We start from the raw sequence: 18,058 nt of genomic DNA, 5'->3' as shown, positions 1-18,058 counted from the left end.
CTGGGCCTTTTTTGAAAAATCATGATGTTGGTTTTCTTTAGATTTACTGTTAGAGCCCAATTTTGGCAGTATTTGTCGAGTAGGTCTAGTTGTTGCTGTAATCCCTGTTCTGTGGGAGACAGCAGAACCAGGTCGTCCGCATAGAACAGGGATTTCACTTCTCCATCAAGGAGACGGAGACCTGGTGACTCGCTTTGCTCCAGCATGTCTGCTAATTCATTTATTGTCTCTCTCTCTCTCTCTCGGCCTGTGTCTCTCTCTCTCTCTCGGCCTGTCTCTCTCTCTCTCTCTCGGCCTGTGTCTCTCTCTCTCTCTCGGCCTGTCTCTCTCTCTCTCTCGGCCTGTGTGTCTCTCTCTCTCTCGGCCTGTGTCTCTCTCTCTCTCGGCCTGTGTCTCTCTCTCTCTCTCGGCCTGTCTCTCTCTCTCTCTCTTGGCCTGTGTCTCTCTCTCTCTCTCGGCCTGTGTCTCTCTCTCTCTCTCGGCCTGTGTCTCTCTCTCTCTCTCGGCCTGTGTCTCTCTCTCTCTCTCGGCCTGTCTCTCTCTCTCTCTCTCGGCCTGTCTCTCTCTCTCTCTCTCGGCCTGTGTCTCTCTCTCTCTCTCGGCCTGTGTCTCTCTCTCTCTCGGCCTGTGTCTCTCTCTCTCTCTCTCTCGGCCTGTGTCTCTCTCTCTCTCGGCCTGTGTCTCTCTCTCTCTCTCGGCCTGTCTCTCTCTCTCTCTCTCGGCCTGTGTCTCTCTCTCTCTCTCGGCCTGTCTCTCTCTCTCTCGGCCTGTGTCTCTCTCTCTCTCTCGGCCTGTCTCTCTCTCTCTCTCTCGGCCTGTCTATCTCTCTCTCTCGGCCTGTGTCTCTCTCTCTCTCTCGGCCTGTGTCTCTCTCTCTCTCTCGGCCTGTCTCTCTCTCTCTCTCGGCCTGTGTCTCTCTCTCTCTCTCGGCCTGTGTCTCTCTCTCTCTCAGCCTGTGTCTCTCTCTCTCTCGGCCTGTGTCTCTCTCTCTCTCTCGGCCTGTGTCTCTCTCTCTCTCGGCCTGTGTCTCTCTCTCTCTCTCTCGGCCTGTCTCTCTCTCTCTCTCGGACTGTGTCTCTCTCTCTCTCGGCCTGTGTCTCTCTCTCTCTCTCGGCCTGTGTCTCTCTCTCTCTCTCGGCCTGTGTCTCTCTCTCTCTCTCGGCCTGTCTCTCTCTCTCTCTCTCGGCCTGTGTCTCTCTCTCTCTCGGCCTGTCTCTCTCTCTCTCTCTCTCGGCCTGTGTCTCTCTCTCTCTCTCGGCCTGTGTCTCTCTCTCTCTCTCTCGGCATGTGTCTCTCTCTCTCTCTCGGCCTGTGTCTCTCTCTCTCTCTCGGCCTGTGTCTCTCTCTCTCTCAGCCTGTGTCTCTCTCTCTCTCTCGGCCTGTCTCTCTCTCTCTCTCTCGGCCTGTCTCTCTCTCTCTCTCTCTCGGCCTGTGTCTCTCTCTCTCTCTCGGCCTGTGTCTCTCTCTCTCTCTCTCGGCCTGTGTCTCTCTCTCTCTCTCGGCCTGTGTCTCTCTCTCTCTCTCGGCCTGTGTCTCTCTCTCTCTCAGCCTGTGTCTCTCTCTCTCTCTCGGCCTGTCTCTCTCTCTCTCTCTCGGCCTGTCTCTCTCTCTCGGTCTGTGTCTCTCTCTCTCTCTCGGCCTGTGTCTCTCTCTCTCTCGGCCTGTCTCTCTCTCTCTCTCTCGGCCTGTCTCTCTCTCTCTCTCTCGGCCTGTGTCTCTCTCTCTCTCTCGGCCTGTGTCTCTCTCTCTCTCTCGGCCTGTGTCTCTCTCTCTCTCGGCCTGTGTCTCTCTCTCTCTCGGCCTGTCTCTCTCTCTCTCTCGGCCTGTGTCTCTCTCTCTCTCTCGGCCTGTCTCTCTCTCTCTCTCGGCCTGTCTCTCTCTCTCTCGGCCTGTGTCTCTCTCTCTCTCTCGGCCTGTGTCTCTCTCTCTCTCTCGGCCTGTCTCTCTCTCTCTCTCTCGGCCTGTCTCTCTCTCTCTCTCTCGGCCTGTGTCTCTCTCTCTCTCTCGGCCTGTGTCTCTCTCTCTCTCAGTCTGTGTCTCTCTCTCTCTCTCTCGGCCTGTGTCTCTCTCTCTCTCTCGGCCTGTGTCTCTCTCTCTCTCGGCCTGTCTCTCTCTCTCTCTCGGCCTGTGTCTCTCTCTCTTTCTCGGCCTGTCTCTCTCTCTCTCTTGGCCTGTGTCTCTCTCTCTCTCTCGGCCTGTGTCTCTCTCTCTCTCGGCCTGTCTCTCTCCAATTCCAATTCCAATTCAAATGCTTTATTGGCATGAAAGTTTACAGAGAACCATATTGCCAAAGCTTACATAGCAAAAAGGTACAGTTTTCCAACATTCTGTAGGTGTCAATCGATTTGACATTTGTTGGGTACATACAATATTACTTTTAAACAATATTAATTTTAAACAGTCTTTGTACTTCATTTGGTACGTTCAATATTAATTTTAAACACTCTTAATTTTAAACAGTCCTCAGGTTGTGACATGTTGTTACATATTTCTATCTCTATCTCTATCTCTGTCCAATTCCAATTCCAATTCCAATTCAAATGCTTTATTGGCATGAAAGTTTACAGAGAACCATATTGCCAAAGCTTACATAGCAAAAAGGTACAGTTTTCCAACATTCTGTAGGTGTCAATCGATTTGACATTTGTTGGTTACATACAATATTACTTTTAAAAAATATTAATTTTAAACAGTCTTTGTACTTCATTTGGTACGCTCAATATTAATTTTAAACAGTCTTAATTTTTAAACAGTCCTCAGGTTGTGACATGTTGTTACATATTTGGCCCCAAGGTATGGTCTGTCTCCTTCTCCTAGGACTAATCTCAATTTTGACAGGTCATCCAATTCCTTGAAATCTGGGGTTGTTTGGCTTAGCTTGTTGAATAATATGTTTCTTGATGTGTTGAATTTTTCGCATTTTAGGAGGAAATGCATCTCTGTTTCAACCTCGCCGGCCAGACATTGATCGCATATTCTATTCTCTCTAGGCTGCCAGGATTTCTTGTATCTGCCTTTTTCAATTTCCAGTTGGTGGTCGCTTAGTCTGTACCTGGTGAGGGTCTGTCTCTGTTTTGTGTCCCTGATGGTCGTGAGGTAGTCTGCCAGTTTATATTCTCTTTTTAGGGCCCGGTAACATTCTAATCTGCTTTGGCTTTCAGTTATTTTGTTCCAATGTTCCAGGTAGGTTTCTTTGCATTTTTTAATGATTTGGTTCACTCGGATTGGTGTTTGGACGGCTGTGTTGGTCTGGGGCTGGTCAGGGTCCGGCTGAGTACTTAGTTTCAGTAGCAGCTGACTCAGGGGACTCTTTTCTGGGTTTAGCTCTTGGGTCTGAAAGGCTTTGAAATGAAGGGTGTCTGGGGAGCTAGATTTGAGGTGATTTAGGAAGTTTAGTGCTCGTTTTTGGATGTTTATTATCAGTGGGTATCTGCCTAGTTCGGCTCTGCATGCATTTGTTGGCGTTTTCCTTTGGGTGCGAAGGATGCTTCGGCAGAATTCTGCATGTAGGGCTTCTATTGTGTGTTTTTCCCATTTAGTGTAGCTTTGGTGATTTAGCGGGCCCCATACTTCACTACCGTACAGTGCAATGGGCAGGATTATGCTGTCAAATATTTTGAGCCAGATTTTGATTGGGATTTGGATGTTGTAGAATTTTCTTTTTATTGCATATAGGGCTCTTCGGGCTTTTTCTTTTAGTGCATTCACTGCTATGCTGAAGCTCCCTGATGCTGTAATAGTTCGACCAAGGTAGGTGTAGCTCATAGTGTGTCCTATAGTGGTATCACTGAGGGTAAACTGGTATTTGTTTTCCTGACATCTGGGCCTTTTTTGAAAAATCATGATGTTGGTTTTCTTTAGATTTACTGTTAGAGCCCAATTTTGGCAGTATTTGTCGAGTAGGTCTAGTTGTTGCTGTAATCCCTGTTCTGTGGGAGACAGCAGAACCAGGTCGTCCGCATAGAACAGGGATTTCACTTCTCCATCCAGGAGACGGAGACCTGGTGACTCGCTTTGCTCCAGCATGTCTGCTAATTCATTTATGTATATGTTGAACAGGGTCGGGCTCAAATTGCAGCCCTGCCGGACGCCTCTTCTCTGGGTGAAGAAATCGGTGCGTTTGTCTCCAATTTTGACCCCGCATTTGTTTTTCAGATACATTGATTTAATAAGGTCATAGACTTTGCCCCCTATTCCACACTGAAGAAGTTTATAATAGAGCCCTTCGTGCCATATAGAGTCAAAGGCTTTCTTGAAGTCGATGAAACAGGTGAATATTTTCCCATTTTTTGTTTGGTGTATATGTTTTTCAATGAGGGTGTGAAGGGTATAGATATGGTCGGCGGTGCGGTGTTTTGGAAGAAAGCCTATTTGGTTTTTTCTGAGGATATTATGTTTGTTAAGAAAATCAAGTAATCTACTATTTAGAATACTGCAGAATAACTTCCCTAGACAACTGTTGACACAGATGCCGCGGTAGTTATTTGGGTCTGATTTGTTTCCACTTTTATATATGAGGGAGATTAGTCCTTGGCACCAGATATCGGGAAAACAGCCTGAACGTAATATGATGTTGAATAATTTGAGTACCGCACCCTGCATCTCCATATTGCTGAACTTGAGCATTTCATTTTTGATGTTGTCTGGGCCACAGGCTTTCTTTAGGTGGAGAGATTTTGTTTTTGTGGCCAGTTCTTTCCATGTGATTGGGGAGTCTAGAGGGTTTTGGTTGTCTTTAATTGTTGCTTCTAATGTGTGGAGTTTTTCTGTGACCTGATGTTGACTTGGGTTTGTTTCGTTTATTGGGATGTCTTTGTAGAGGTTTTCAAAATGTGTTCTCCAGATGTCGCCATCTTGGATTGGTAATGCTTGCAATTGTGTTGTACTCAGGTTATTCCACATTTCCCAGAATTGTTTTGGATTGGTGGAGTTTTCAATTTCTTCGAGTATTTTGTGGGTATAGTTTTGTGTTTTGTTCCTAATGGTGTGTTTATATCTTTTGAGGGTTTCATTGTATCTAGTACGTAGGTCCGGATTGTTTGGTTGGCGATGCTTTTGGTTTGATATTTTTCTCAGGTCTTTTCTGGCATTTTTGCATTCGTGGTCAAACCATTTCTTATTTTTATTTTGTCTTTTGTGACGCTTCCTCTTCTGTTTCACAAGGTCGGCTTTTACAGCTGCCTCATGGAAGATCATATTTATATCCTCTATGGCCATGTTTACACCATCTCTGGTGATCTCGTATGGGTTTTCTTTAAATTTTGATATTTTACTTGTGAGATCAGGTGACTTTAGTGCTGTGATGAATTTATCTCCACTGTCTGGGGCCCATCTGTATGTCTGGTTTATTTTATGTAGCTTACTGGGTTCCTTTTTTGTGTCTGTAGTTTGGGCAGAAAGTTTAAGGTACACATTTATTTGGTTATGGTCTGAGAGGGGGGATTGCTGCCTGACAGTGAATGCGTTGATATCGCAGGGGTCCAGGTCAGTGATTGTATAGTCCACCACACTAGACCCAAGAGTTGAGGAGTATGTGAGTCTCCCTAGGGAGTCCCCTCTGAACCTACCGTTAACTATGTACAGGCCTAAGGCTCGGCAGAGTTGCACTACCTCCCTACCGCTTTTATTTATTTCACGATCAAGGTTGTTCCGATTTGCGATGGCTGGTGTGACATCTAAAGGGGTCTGGCCAAACACATGGTTGTTTCCCTGTGGGTCTATGAAGTCAGGTTCACAACCGGTCCTTGCATTTAGGTCCCCACATATTATCACCTTTCCTTGGGCCTGGAAATGGCTGATTTCCATGTGGAGAGTATCAAATAACTCCTCTTCGAAATATGGCGATTCTATTGGAGGTATGTAGATCGCACATAAGTAAACATCTTTTTTTGCTATTCCTATATTTTTATCTAGTTTTAGCCATACGTGTGATTTTCCCTGTTTTACCGGTGAGATGTGTTTGTCCAGTTCTCCCTTATACCACACCAATATTCCCCCGGAGGTTCTGCCCTTGCGTGTTTTAGTGTTCTTTACTGAGGGCACAATGATTTCATGGTACATTGGAGGACAGTGGGTCGGCACGTCCTTTTGGCACCATGTTTCTGTTAACACAATTATATCAATGTCTTTTATAGCTTTTAGGAATTCAGGGTCTGTACTCTTCATCCCAAAAGTTGAGGAGCGGAGGCCCTGGATATTCCAGCAGCTTATGTGGAAAGAACGCATTTATATAGTTCAATAAAACGAAATAAAATGGACCTATTTTGTGGGATGAGTGTGGAAACACTATTTTCTATAATGCTAAATGATGATTTAGTATAAATTTCATGAGGCATGCACATATATCTATCTAATAATAGTAATAATACTGATAAGATAACAATAATGATAATGATAAATAACAATATTAATAATTTCTCCGGCTTTCTATCAGGCTGTTCAGCATCGTCATGATCTTTCTCAGTTCTTGGTCTACAGTCTGTGGTCTAGAGGGGGGTCTTGGGTCAGGTATAAAAGCACGGTTCTGTTGTTGGTTTTGTAAAGGGGGGTGGGGGACATTGGTGGTCCTGTTTGGGCTCCCAATGGTAGAGGGGGTGGGAGGCCTGCGTCTTTTGGCAGTGTTTATGAGGTTTCTTGCGAAGACCCACATCCGCTGTTTGAGTAGATGTATTTCGTCATAGAGGTCCCTTGTGTTGATGTTTGGATGATGGGCCAGGGAGACGTTGGGGAGGACAGAACATCTCGTGTCGATCTCCCTGTTGGTGTTGTGGATTATATAGGCTGGGGTGTCCTTTCTGGGCAGTAGTGTGGAGATCACGATCCGCGCCTCGGGGAATTCCCTGCTGGCCTTTTCCGCCATCCTGCTCACCGCCCTAGCAGTGCCTTCCTGTAGGGTGCGTAGGTCGTTCGTGCCTGTGTGGATCACAATCCATTTGGGGCTTCCAAGGGATTCTTTGTTCAGGATCTTCATTGCTTGGTCTGTGTTGCTGCACCATTTTTTCAGGACTTGATGGTCTGGGAACAGCCTCTGGGGGTCCAGAAACTTTCCGTTGGAGTCGGTCAGCAGGACCGCCTGAGGGGCTGGTTTTTCAGACTGGGTAACAGTAGTCTGGGTAGGACTCGCCTGGTGGCTGGTTGTTGGCTGGGTTTCTGGGATATGTTGTGTGGCAGGAGCGGGGTTTGGGGCTTTCGGTGTGTCATCGTTTGGGGGGGTATCTGTCGGTTTTTGTGTTCCTGTGTGTGAGGACTGGGTAGCAGTAGTCTGGGCATGACTCGACTGAGGGCTGGTTGGAGCGGGGTTTGTGGCTTTCGGTGTGTCTTCGTGTGGGGTGGCATCCGGCGGGTTCTGTGTCCTTGTGTGTGTTTTTGTGTCCTCAGGTTTTTGGACCTTAAGAGGTTTGTGTTGCCTGCTGAGCCTTTCTACGGTCTCCTTCGTTTTGTTTTGTTGAGTACGGAGTTCTTTGATCTCATTTCTTTGCTCCTCTATGGTCTTTCTCAGTTTGTGGATGGTGGACTCGTGTTCCGTTTTTAGCTGTTTGAATTCCTCCTTCAAATTCTTGGCCAGTGTTTCTCTGTATTCGTTGAAATCAAGTTCTAGTTTGGCCAGATTCTCTTTCATCATTTTGTTTTCGTTGAGAGGTGTGGGGGGGGTGGAGATGGACAGGGAGGTGTTTTCCTCTGCTGGTCTCTCTTCTTCTTCCTCCACTTGGCTCTCATCATCCTCTGTTCGACTCTCTTTTGTTTCCTGTCCATTGGTCCTCTTTGTGTCTGCCTTAGTTTTCAACTGGGGGAATTCCTTTTCGAAGGAGTCCAGATTTTCCACATTCCCCTGTATCATGATCTTTCTATTTTTGTTGTAGTAGCTTATGGTTAGCAGGGGGTCATCTTTATCTAGGTTTCCATCTTTACATATTTTCAGTCTGCCTCCACTGCCAATACCTTCACTGGAGACGTATGCGTAGTGTTTTTGTAAAGTCTCCTTCCAGGAGGTGACGTATTCGGTGTAGAATATGAGGTTGTTCTTCAGCTTAGTCCCTTTGTGTGTGGTATAGTAAACGTAGAGGATCTCTGGGTTATTTTTTAGTGTTGTGTACTTGTATTTTTCCTTTGCTTTATTTTTTGTGCATTGCTCAGGATATATCATTTCCCTGCTCATTGTAGTCGTTTGTTTTTTGTCTCAGATAGATAACTTTTTTTTCTCTTTTTTGTGTCGTGTTCCACCTTAGCCCACTTTTAGGTCCAAAATTGGGAGTTTTTCAGGGGTTCATCTTTGATATAGCTGCTCTTAAAGGTTTATCTTTCTCTTTCTCTCACAGGCTCTTGGTTCGGGTAGTTTATCGTTTCTCTCGGGTTTCTATTCCTTTTCCTCGCGGGTTTGTTGTTCTTTTTTCAGGTTTTTTTCGAACTAAATTTAAATAAAATTAAACTTTTTCCGAACTAACTTTAACTAAAATGAAACTTAGGTAGAATTAGGTAAAACTTATTTCTCCGGCTTTATTTTTTTATTTATTTTTTCCTCTTCCGACTCTCTCACTCGCTCTCCGGGTCTCGGACTCGCTCTCTCTCTCCGTGTTCCAAACTCGTCCACTCTCCGTGCCCCGGACTCATTCGCTTTCCGCGCTCTGGGCGGATCTCTTCGCGTCGTCGTGTCGGTCTCAGGCCCCCGGGTTTTTTGACTCATTAGGCTGTTTTCTGCCCTGGTCTCCCGGTCTCCGTTCCCGCGGTCTCTGGGCCTCGCGGTCTCGGGTTCACCCTCCCCAGGTCTCTTACTCGTTTTCCCGGTTCGGGCCGCTCCTCCCGTTCTCCGACCTTGCGGTCTCGGGTTCACCCTCCCCAGGCCTCTTACTCGTTTTCCCGGTTCGGGACGCTCCTCCCGGTCTCCGATCCCGCGGTCTCTGGGCCTCGCGTTCTCGGGTTCACCCTCCCCAGGCCTCTTATTTACTGTCCTGGTTCGGGCTGCTCCTCCCGGTCTCCGGTCTCGCGGTTCAGGCCTCTGTCTCAGTGTGTATCTGTGATTCTCTCAGCGCGCTCTCTCGCTGTTTCTCTCTCGCTATTTCTCGCTGTTTCTCTCTCTCGCTGTTTCTCTCTCCCGAGTTACTCGGAGCAGCCGCGAACTCTGCCCAAGTTGGGAGTTGCCGTTCCCGGGACTTGTTGCTGATTTTCGGCTCTCACCTGCTCTCCGCTCGGGGTTTCTCTCTCGGGGTTTCTCTCTCTCTCGGGGTTTCTCTCTCAGGATTTTTTCTCACAGTATCTCTTCGCGCCGCCGCGCTGCTGATTCTCTCCCAATCTCTCTCTCACGCTCTCTCGCTCCGTCTCTCTCTCTCTAGGTGCAGTTACCTCTCTTTGCTCCTTTTCTCCTTTCAGCCGTTTCCCTTCATTCAAATTTTGCGCTCTCAGCTCCCAACGCTCTCTCCGGGCTTCTGCCCTGGTCCCAGCCCCTCGGCTCGGCTGTGCAGTCCCGGCCCGGCCCGGCTCGGTGTTTGTCCGAGTTTCTCCGACCCCGGAGTTTCTCGGGTTTCAGGCCCCGGGCTTGCTCGCTCTCCAGGCCCGATAGTCCCGACCCGATCCGGCACCCCTACCTCTCTCCTACTTTCTCTGTCTCTGTCTCGCCTGCTTTTCTCTCTGTCTCTCTGTCTCTCTCTCGCTGTCTCTCTCTCGGCCTGTCTCTCTCTCTCTCTCTCGGCCTGTGTCTCTCTCTCTCTCTCTCGGCCTGTGTCTCTCTCTCTCTCGGCCTGTCTCTCTCTCTCTCTCTCGGCCTGTCTCTCTCTCTCTCTCGGCCTGTGTCTCTCTCTCTCTCTCGGCCTGTGTCTCTCTCTCTCGGCCTGTGTCTCTCTCTCTCTCTCGGCCTGTCTCTCTCTCTCTCTCGGCCTGTGTCTCTCTCTCTCTCTCGGCCTGTCTCTCTCTCTCTCTCTCGGCCTGTCTCTCTCTCTCTCTCTCGGCCTGTGTCTCTCTCTCTCTCTCGGCCTGTGTCTCTCTCTCTCTCTCGGCCTGTGTCTCTCTCTCTCTCTCGGCCTGTCTCTCTCTCTCTCTCTCGGCCTGTGTCTCTCTCTCTCTCGGCCTGTCTCTCTCTCTCTCTCGGCCTGTGTCTCTCTCTCTCTCTCGGCCTGTCTCTCTCTCTCTCTCGGCCTGTGTCTCTCTCTCTCTCTCGGCCTGTGTCTCTCTCTCTCTCTCTCGGCCTGTGTCTCTCTCTCTCTCTCGGCCTGTGTCTCTCTCTCTCTCGGCCTGTGTCTCTCTCTCTCTCTCTCGGCCTGTGTCTCTCTCTCTCTCTCGGCCTGTCTCTCTCTCTCTCTCTCGGCCTGTCTCTCTCTCTCTCTCTCTCGGCCTGTGTCTCTCTCTCTCTCTCGGCCTGTGTCTCTCTCTCTCTCGGCCTGTCTCTCTCTCTCTCTCTCGGCCTGTCTCTCTCTCTCTCTCGGCCTGTGTCTCTCTCTCTCTCTCGGCCTGTCTCTCTCTCTCTCTCTCGGCCTGTCTCTCTCTCTCTCTCTCGGCCTGTCTCTCTCTCTCTCTCGGCCTGTGTCTCTCTCTCTCTCTCGGCCTGTCTCTCTCTCTCTCTCTCGGCCTGTCTCTCTCTCTCTCTCTCGGCCTGTCTCTCTCTCTCTCTCGGCCTGTCTCTCTCTCTCTCTCTCGGCCTTTGTCTCTCTCTCTCTCTCTCTGCCTGTGTCTCTCTCTCTCTCTCGGCCTGTCTCTCTCTCTCTCTCTCGGCCTGTCAGTTCTGTTTTCAGTTCAAATGCTTTATTGGCATGAAAGTTTACAGAGAACCATATTGCCAAAGCTTACATAGCAAAAAGGTACAGTTTTCCAACATTCTGTAGGTGTCAATCGATTTGACATTTGTTGGGTATATACAATATTACTTTTAAACAATATTAATTTTAAACAGTCTTTCTACTTCATTTGGTACGTTCAATATTAATTTTAAACAGTCTTACTTTTAAACAGTCCTCAGGTTGTGACATGTTGTTACATATTTAGCCCCAAGGTATGGTCTGTCTCCTTCTCCTAGGACTAATCTCAATTTTGACAGATCATCCAATTCCTTGAAATCTGGGGTTGTTTGGCTTAGCTTGTTGAATAATATGTTTCTTGATGTGTTGAATTTTTCGCATTTTAGGAGGAAATGCATTTCTGTTTCAACCTCGCCAGCCAGACATTGATCGCATATTCTATTCTCTCTAGGCTGCCAGGATTTCTTGTATCTGCCTTTTTCAATTTTCAGTTGGTGGTCGCTTAGTCTGTACCTGGTGAGGGTCTGTCTCTGTTTTGTGTCTCTGATGGTCGTGAGGTAGTCTGCCAGTTTATATTCTCTTTTTAGGGCCCGGTAACATTCTAATCTGCTTTGGCTTTCGGTTATTTTGTTCCAATGTTCCAGGTAGGTTTCTTTGCATTTTTTAATGATTTGGTTCACTCGGATTGGTGTTTGGACGGCTGTGTTGGTCTGGGGCTGGTCAGGGTCCGGCTGAGTATTTAGTTTCAGTAGCAGCTGACTCAGGGGACTCTTTTCTGGGTTTAGCTCTTGGGTCTGAAAGGCTTTGAAATGAAGGGTGTCTGGGGAGCTAGATTTGAGGTGATTTAGGAAGTTTAGTGCTCGTTTTTGGATGTTTATTATCAGTGGGTATCTGCCTAGTTCGGCTCTGCATGCATTTGTTGGCGTTTTTCTTTGGGTGCGAAGGATGCTTCGGCAGAATTCTGCATGTAGGGCTTCTATTGTGTGTTTTTCCCATTTAGTGTAGCTTTGGTGATTTAGCGGGCCCCATACTTCACTACCGTACAGTGCAATGGGCAGGATTATGCTGTCAAAAATTTTGAGCCAGATTTTGATTGGGATTTGGATGTTGTAGAATTTTCTTTTTATTGCATATAGGGCTCTTCGGGCTTTTTCTTTTAGTGCATTCACTGCTATGCTGAAGCTCCCTGATGCTGTAATAGTTAGACCAAGGTAGGTGTAGCTCATAGTGTGTCCTATAGTGGTATCACTGAGGGTAAACTGGTATTTGTTTTCCTGACATCTGGGTCTTTTCTGAAAAATCATGATGTTGGTTTTCTTTAGATTTACTGTTAGAGCCCAATTTTGGCAGTATTTGTCGAGTAGGTCTAGTTGTTGCTGTAATCCCTGTTCTGTGGGAGACAGCACTGTCTCTCTCTCTCTCTCTCGGCCTGTGTCTCTCTCTCTCTCTCGGCCTGTGTCTCTCTCTCTCTCTCGGCCTGTGTCTCTCTCTCTCTCTCGGCCTGTCTCTCTCTCTCTCTCTCTCAGCCTGTGTCTCTCTCTCGGCCTGTGTCTCTCTCTCTCTCTCGGCCTGTGTCTCTCTCTCTCTCGGCCTGTCTCTCTCTCTCTCTCGGCCTGTGTCTCTCTCTCTCTCTCGGCCTGTGTCTCTCTCTCTCTCTCGGCCTGTGTCTCTCTCTCTCTCTCGGCCTGTGTCTCTCTCTCTCTCTCGGCCTGTCTCTCTCTCTCCAATTCCAATTCCAATTCAAATGCTTTATTGGCATGAAAGTTTACAGAGAACCATATTGCCAAAGCTTACATAGCAAAAAGGTACATTTTCAAACATTCTGTAGGTGTCAATCGATTTGACATTTGTTGGGTACATACAATATTACTTTTAAACAATATTAATTTTAAACAGTCTTTGTACTTCATTTGGTACGTTCAATATTAATTTTAAACAGTCTTAATTTTAAACAGTCCTCAGGTTGTGACATGTTGTTACATATTTGGCCCCAAGGTATGGTCTGTCTCCTTCTCCTAGGACTAATCTCAATTTTGACAGGTCATCTAATTCCTTGAAATCTGGGGTTGTTTGGCTTAGCTTGTTGAATAATATGTTTCTTGATGTGTTGAATTTTTCGCATTTTAGGAGGAAATGCATTTCTGTTTCAACCTCGCCGGCCAGACATTGATCGCATATTCTATTCTCTCTAGGCTGCCAGGATTTCTTGTATCTGCCTTTTTCAATTTCCAGTTGGTGGTCGCTTAGTCTGTACCTGGTGAGGGTCTGTCTCTGTTTTGTGTCTCTGATGGTCGTGAGGTAGTCTGCCAGTTTATATTCTCTTTTTAGGGCCCGGTAACATTCTAATCTGCTTTGGCTTTCGGTTATTTTGTTCCAATGTTCCAGGTAGGTTTCTTTGCATTGTTTAATGATTTGGTTCACTCGGATTGGTGTTTGGACGGCTGTGTTGGTCTGGGGCTGGTCAGGGTCCGGCTGAGTACTTAGTTTCAGTAGCAGCTGACTCAGGGGACTCTTTTCTGGGTTTAGCTCTTGGGTCTGAAAGGCTTTGAAATGAAGGGTGTCTGGGGAGCTAGATTTGAGGTGATTTAGGAAGTTTAGTGCTCGTTTTTGGATGTTTATTATCAGTGGGTATCTGCCTAGTGCGGCTCTGCATGCATTTGTTGGCGTTTTTCTTTGGATGCGAAGGATGCTTCGGCAGAATTCTGCATGTAGGGCTTCTATTGTGTGTTTTTCCCATTTAGTGTAGCTTTGGTGATTTAGCGGGCCCCATACTTCACTACCGTACAGTGCAATGGGCAGGATTATGCTGTCAAATATTTTGAGCCAGATTTTGATTGGGATTTGGATGTTGTAGAATTTTCTTTTTATTGCATATAGGGCTCTTCGGGCTTTTTCTTTCAGTGCATTCACTGCTATGTTGAAGCTCCCTGATGCTGTAATAGTTAGGCCAAGGTAGGTGTAGCTCATAGTGTGTCCTATAGTGGTATCACTGAGGGTAAACTGGTATTTGTTTTCCTGACATCTGGGCCTTTTTTGAAAAATCATGATGTTGGTTTTTTTTAGATTTACTGTTAGAGCCCAATTTTGGCAGTATTTGTCGAGTAGGTCTAGTTGTTGCTGTAATCCCTGTTCTGTGGGAGACAGCAGAACCAGGTCGTCCGCATAGAACAGGGATTTCACTTCTCCATCCAGGAGACGGAGACCTGGTGACTCGCTTTGCTCCAGCATGTCTGCTAATTCATTTATGTATATGTTGAACAGGGTCGGGCTCAAATTGCAGCCCTGCCGGACGCCTCTTCTCTGGGTGAAGAAATCGGTGCGTTTGTCTCCAATTTTGACCCCGCATTTGTTTTTCAGATACATTGATTTAATAAGGTCATAGACTTTGCCCCCTATTCCACACTGAAGAAGTTTATAATAGAGCCCTTCGTGCCATATAGAGTCAAAGGCTTTCTTGAAGTCGATGAAACAGGCGAATATTTTCCCATTTTTTGTTTGGTGTATATGTTTTTCAATGAGGGTGTGAAGGGTATAGATATGGTCGGCGGTGCGGTGTTTTGGAAGAAAGCCTATTTGGTTTTTTCTCTCTCTCTCTCGGCCTGTGTCTCTCTCTCTCTCTCGGCCTGTGTCTCTCTCTCTCTCTCGGCCTGTGTCTCTCTCTCTCTCTCGGCCTGTGTCTCTCTCTCTCTCTCAGCCTGTGTCTCTCTCTCTCTCTCGGCCTGTGTCTCTCTCTCTCTCGGCCTGTGTCTCTCTCTCTCTCTCGGCCTGTGTCTCTCTCTCTCTCTCGGCCTGTGTCTCTCTCTCTCTCTCGGCCTGTGTCTCTCTCTCTCTCGGCCTGTGTCTCTCTCTCTCTCTCGGCCTGTGTCTCTCTCTCTCTCGGCCTGTGTCTCTCTCTCTCTCTCGGCCTGTCTCTCTCTCTCTCGGCCTGTGTCTCTCTCTCTCTCGGCCTGTCTCTCTCTCTCTCTCTCGGCCTGTCTCTCTCTCTCTCTCGGCCTGTCTCTCTCTCTCTCTCTCGGCCTGTGTCTCTCTCTCTCTCGGCCTGTCTCTCTCTCTCTCTCTCGGCCTGTCTCTCTCTCTCTCTCGGCCTGTCTCTCTCTCTCTCTCTCGGCCTGTGTCTCTCTCTGTCTCGGCCTGTCTCTCTCTCTCTCTCTCGGCCTGTGTCTCTCTCTCTCTCTCGGCCTGTGTCTCTCTCTCTCTTGGCCTGTGTCTCTCTCTCTCGGCCTGTGTCTCTCTCTCTCTCTCGGCCTGTCTCTCTCTCTCTCACTCTCTCGGCCTGTGTCTCTCTCTCTCTCGGCCTGTGTCTCTCTCTCTCGGCCTGTGTCTCTCGATCTCCGTTTCTCTCAGACTGTGATCCTCTCTTTGTGATTTTACTCTATGATGTTGAGTATCGGATTCCATTGTGTGAGTGTGAATTTCCATTGAATGTAAGGGAGTTCCTGTTGGCAGGAATGGGTTCCGGTTGGGGAGATTGGGTTTCCTTGAGATCATGAGATTGTGACAGGTGCTCTATGAAATGGAGTTCTTTATTTCCTGCAAAGTAATAGGGGCAGTGCTATAAATCACCAACCCCCCCCCCCCCCGCCCCCGTTCAACTCTGTGGTGAGGAGTCGTAGGAACAGGGGAATAGGAGGAGGCCATTCAGCCCCTCGACCCTGTTCCGAACTTCAATGAGATCATGGCTGATCTGTGACCTTTTTAAAAATTTGTTCATGGGATGTGGGCGTCGTTGGCAAGGCCAGCATTTATTGCCCATCCCCAGTTGCCCCTTGAGAAGGTGGTGGTGAGCCGCCTTCTTGAACCGCTGCAGTCCATGTGGTGAAGGTGCTCCCACAGTGCTGTTAGGGAGGGAGTTCCAGGATTTTGACCCAGCGACGATGAAGGATCGGCCGATATATTTCCAAGTCAGGATGGTGTGTGACTTGAAGGGGAACTTGGAGGTGGTGGTGCTCCCCTGCGCCTGCTGCCCTTGTCCTTCTAGGTGGAAGAGGTTGCGGGTTTGGGAGGTGCTGCCGAAGAAGCCTTGGCGAGTTGTTGCAGTGCATCTTGTAGACGGTACACACTGCAGCCACGGTGCGCCGGTGGTGGAGGGAGTCCATCATACACCCGCCTTTGGCCCATATCCCTTAATACCTCTGGTTAACAAAGATCTAACAATGTCCGATTTAAAATTAACAATTGATCTAGCATCAATTGCCGTTTGCAGAAGTGAGTTCCAAACTTCTACCATCCTTTGTGTGTAGACGTGTTTCCTAACTTCACTCCTGAAAGGTCTGGCTCTAATTTTTAGACTATGCCCCCTAGTCCTAGGCTCCTCAACCAGCAGAAACAGTTTCTCTCTATCTAGCCTATCAGTTCCCCTTAATATCTTGAAAATTTTGATTAGATCATCCCTTAACCTTCTAAAGGAAGGCAAAAAGGAAAGGGAGGTGGGGTAGCATTGCTGGTTAAAGAAGGGATTAACACAATTGTAAGGAAGGATATTAGCTCTGATGATGTGGAATCTGTATGGGTAGAACTGAGAAATACCAAGGGGCAGAAAACGTTAGTGGGAGTGGTGTATAGACCCCCAAACAGTAATGCGGAGGTTGAGGATGGCATTAAAAGGGAAATTAGAGAAGCGTGCAATAAGGGCATAGCAGTCATCATGGGTGACTTTAATCTACATATAGATTGGTCTAACCAAATTAGTAACAATACTGTGGAGGAGGAATTCCTGGAGTGTTTAAGGGATGGTTTCCTGGACCAATATGTCGAGGAACCAACCAGGGATCAGGCCATCTTAGACTGGGTATTATGTAACGAGAAAGGATTAATTAACAATCTTGTTGTACCTTGGGTCGGAGCGATCATAATATGATCGAATTCTTCATTAAGGTGGAGAATGAAGTAGTCGACTCAGAGACTCGTGTCCTAAATTTAAATAAAGGAAACTACGATGGTCTGAGGCGCGAGTTGGGTAGGATTGTTTGGGGAATGTCACTCAAAGGGTTGATAGTGGATAGGCAATGGCAAACATTCAAAGACCGCATGGATGAACTACAGAATTTGTTCATCCCAGTTTGGCATAAAAATAAAACAAAAAAGGTGACTCAACCGTGGCTAACAAGGGAAATTAGGGATAGCATAAGATCCAAGGAGAGGACATATAAATTGGCCAGAAAAAGCAGTAAACCTGAGGATTGGGAGCAGTTTAGGATTCAACAAAGGAGGGCAAAGGGATTAATTAAGAAAGGGAAAATAGAATATGAGAGTAAGCTTGCAGGTAACATAAAAACTGACTGTAAAAGCTTTTATAGATATTGTGAAGAGAAAAAGATTGGGGAAGTCAAGCGTAGATCCCTTGCAGTCAGAACCAGGGGAATTTATAATGGGGAACAAAGAAATGGCAGACCAATTAAATACATATTTTGGTTCTGTCTTCACAAAGGAGGACACAAATAACCTCCCAGAGATGTTGGGGAACATAGGGTCTGATGAAAGGGAGGAACTGAAAGAAATCAGTATTTGTAGGGAAATGGTGTTAGGGAAATTGATGGGATTGAAGGCCAATAAATCCCCAGGGCCTGATAATCTACATCCTAAGGTACTTAAGGAACTGGCCCTAGAAATAGTTGATGCTTTGCTGATCATACTGGAAATTTTTGAGGATGTAACTGGTAAAATAGATAAGGGAGAACCAGTGGATCTGGTGTATTTGGACTTTCAGAAGGCTTTCGATAAGGTCCCGCATAAGAGATTAGCGTGTAAAGTTAAGGCACATGGGATTGGTGGCAAGGTATTGACTTGGATAGAGAACTGGTTGGCAGGCAGAAAGCAAAGAGTTGGAATAAACGGGTCTTTTTCGGAGTGGCAGGCAGTGACTAGTGGGGTACTGCAGGGATCAGTCCTTCGACCCCAGCTATTCACAATATATATTAATGATCAAGACGAGGGAACTAGATGTAATATCTCCAAATTTGCAGACGACACAAAGCTGGGTGGGCATGTGTGCTGTGAGGAGGATGCGGAGAAACTCCAGGATGATTTGGACAGGTTGGGTGATTGGGATGGCAGATGCAATATAACGTGGATAAATGTGAGGTTATCCACTTCAGTGGCAAAAACAGGAAGGCAGATTATTATCTGAATGGCAATAGACTGGGAGAGGGGGAAGTGCAACGAGACCTGGGTGTCCTTGTGCACCAGTCGCTGAAAGTAAGCATGCAGGTGCAGCAGGCAGTTAAGAAGGCAAATGGTATGTTGGCCTTCGTAGCGAGAGGGTTTGAGTACAGGAACAAGGATGTCTTGCTACAGTTGTGCAGGGCCTTGGTGAGACCACACCTTGAGTATTGTGTGCA

The 18,058-nt window shown here is 47.2% G+C and overlaps 1 protein-coding gene across 1 annotated transcript in view; it reads right to left on the bottom strand.

Annotated features, from left to right (window-relative positions):
* Positions 1-18,058, bottom strand: part of LOC147092194 (cobalamin binding intrinsic factor-like) — a 69,237-nt gene that overhangs the window by 13,813 nt on the left and 37,366 nt on the right. The gene's annotated exons all lie outside the window — the stretch shown is intronic.

This window comes from Somniosus microcephalus, unplaced genomic scaffold (genome assembly GCF_052327205.1).
Source record: "Somniosus microcephalus isolate GS21.2 unplaced genomic scaffold, FLI_Smic_1.0 unresolved_chr2, whole genome shotgun sequence".
Lineage (NCBI taxonomy): Eukaryota > Metazoa > Chordata > Chondrichthyes > Squaliformes > Somniosidae > Somniosus > Somniosus microcephalus.
Note: the sequence above shows the minus strand (reverse complement) of the source record. Positions and strands in the feature narration are given on the sequence as shown.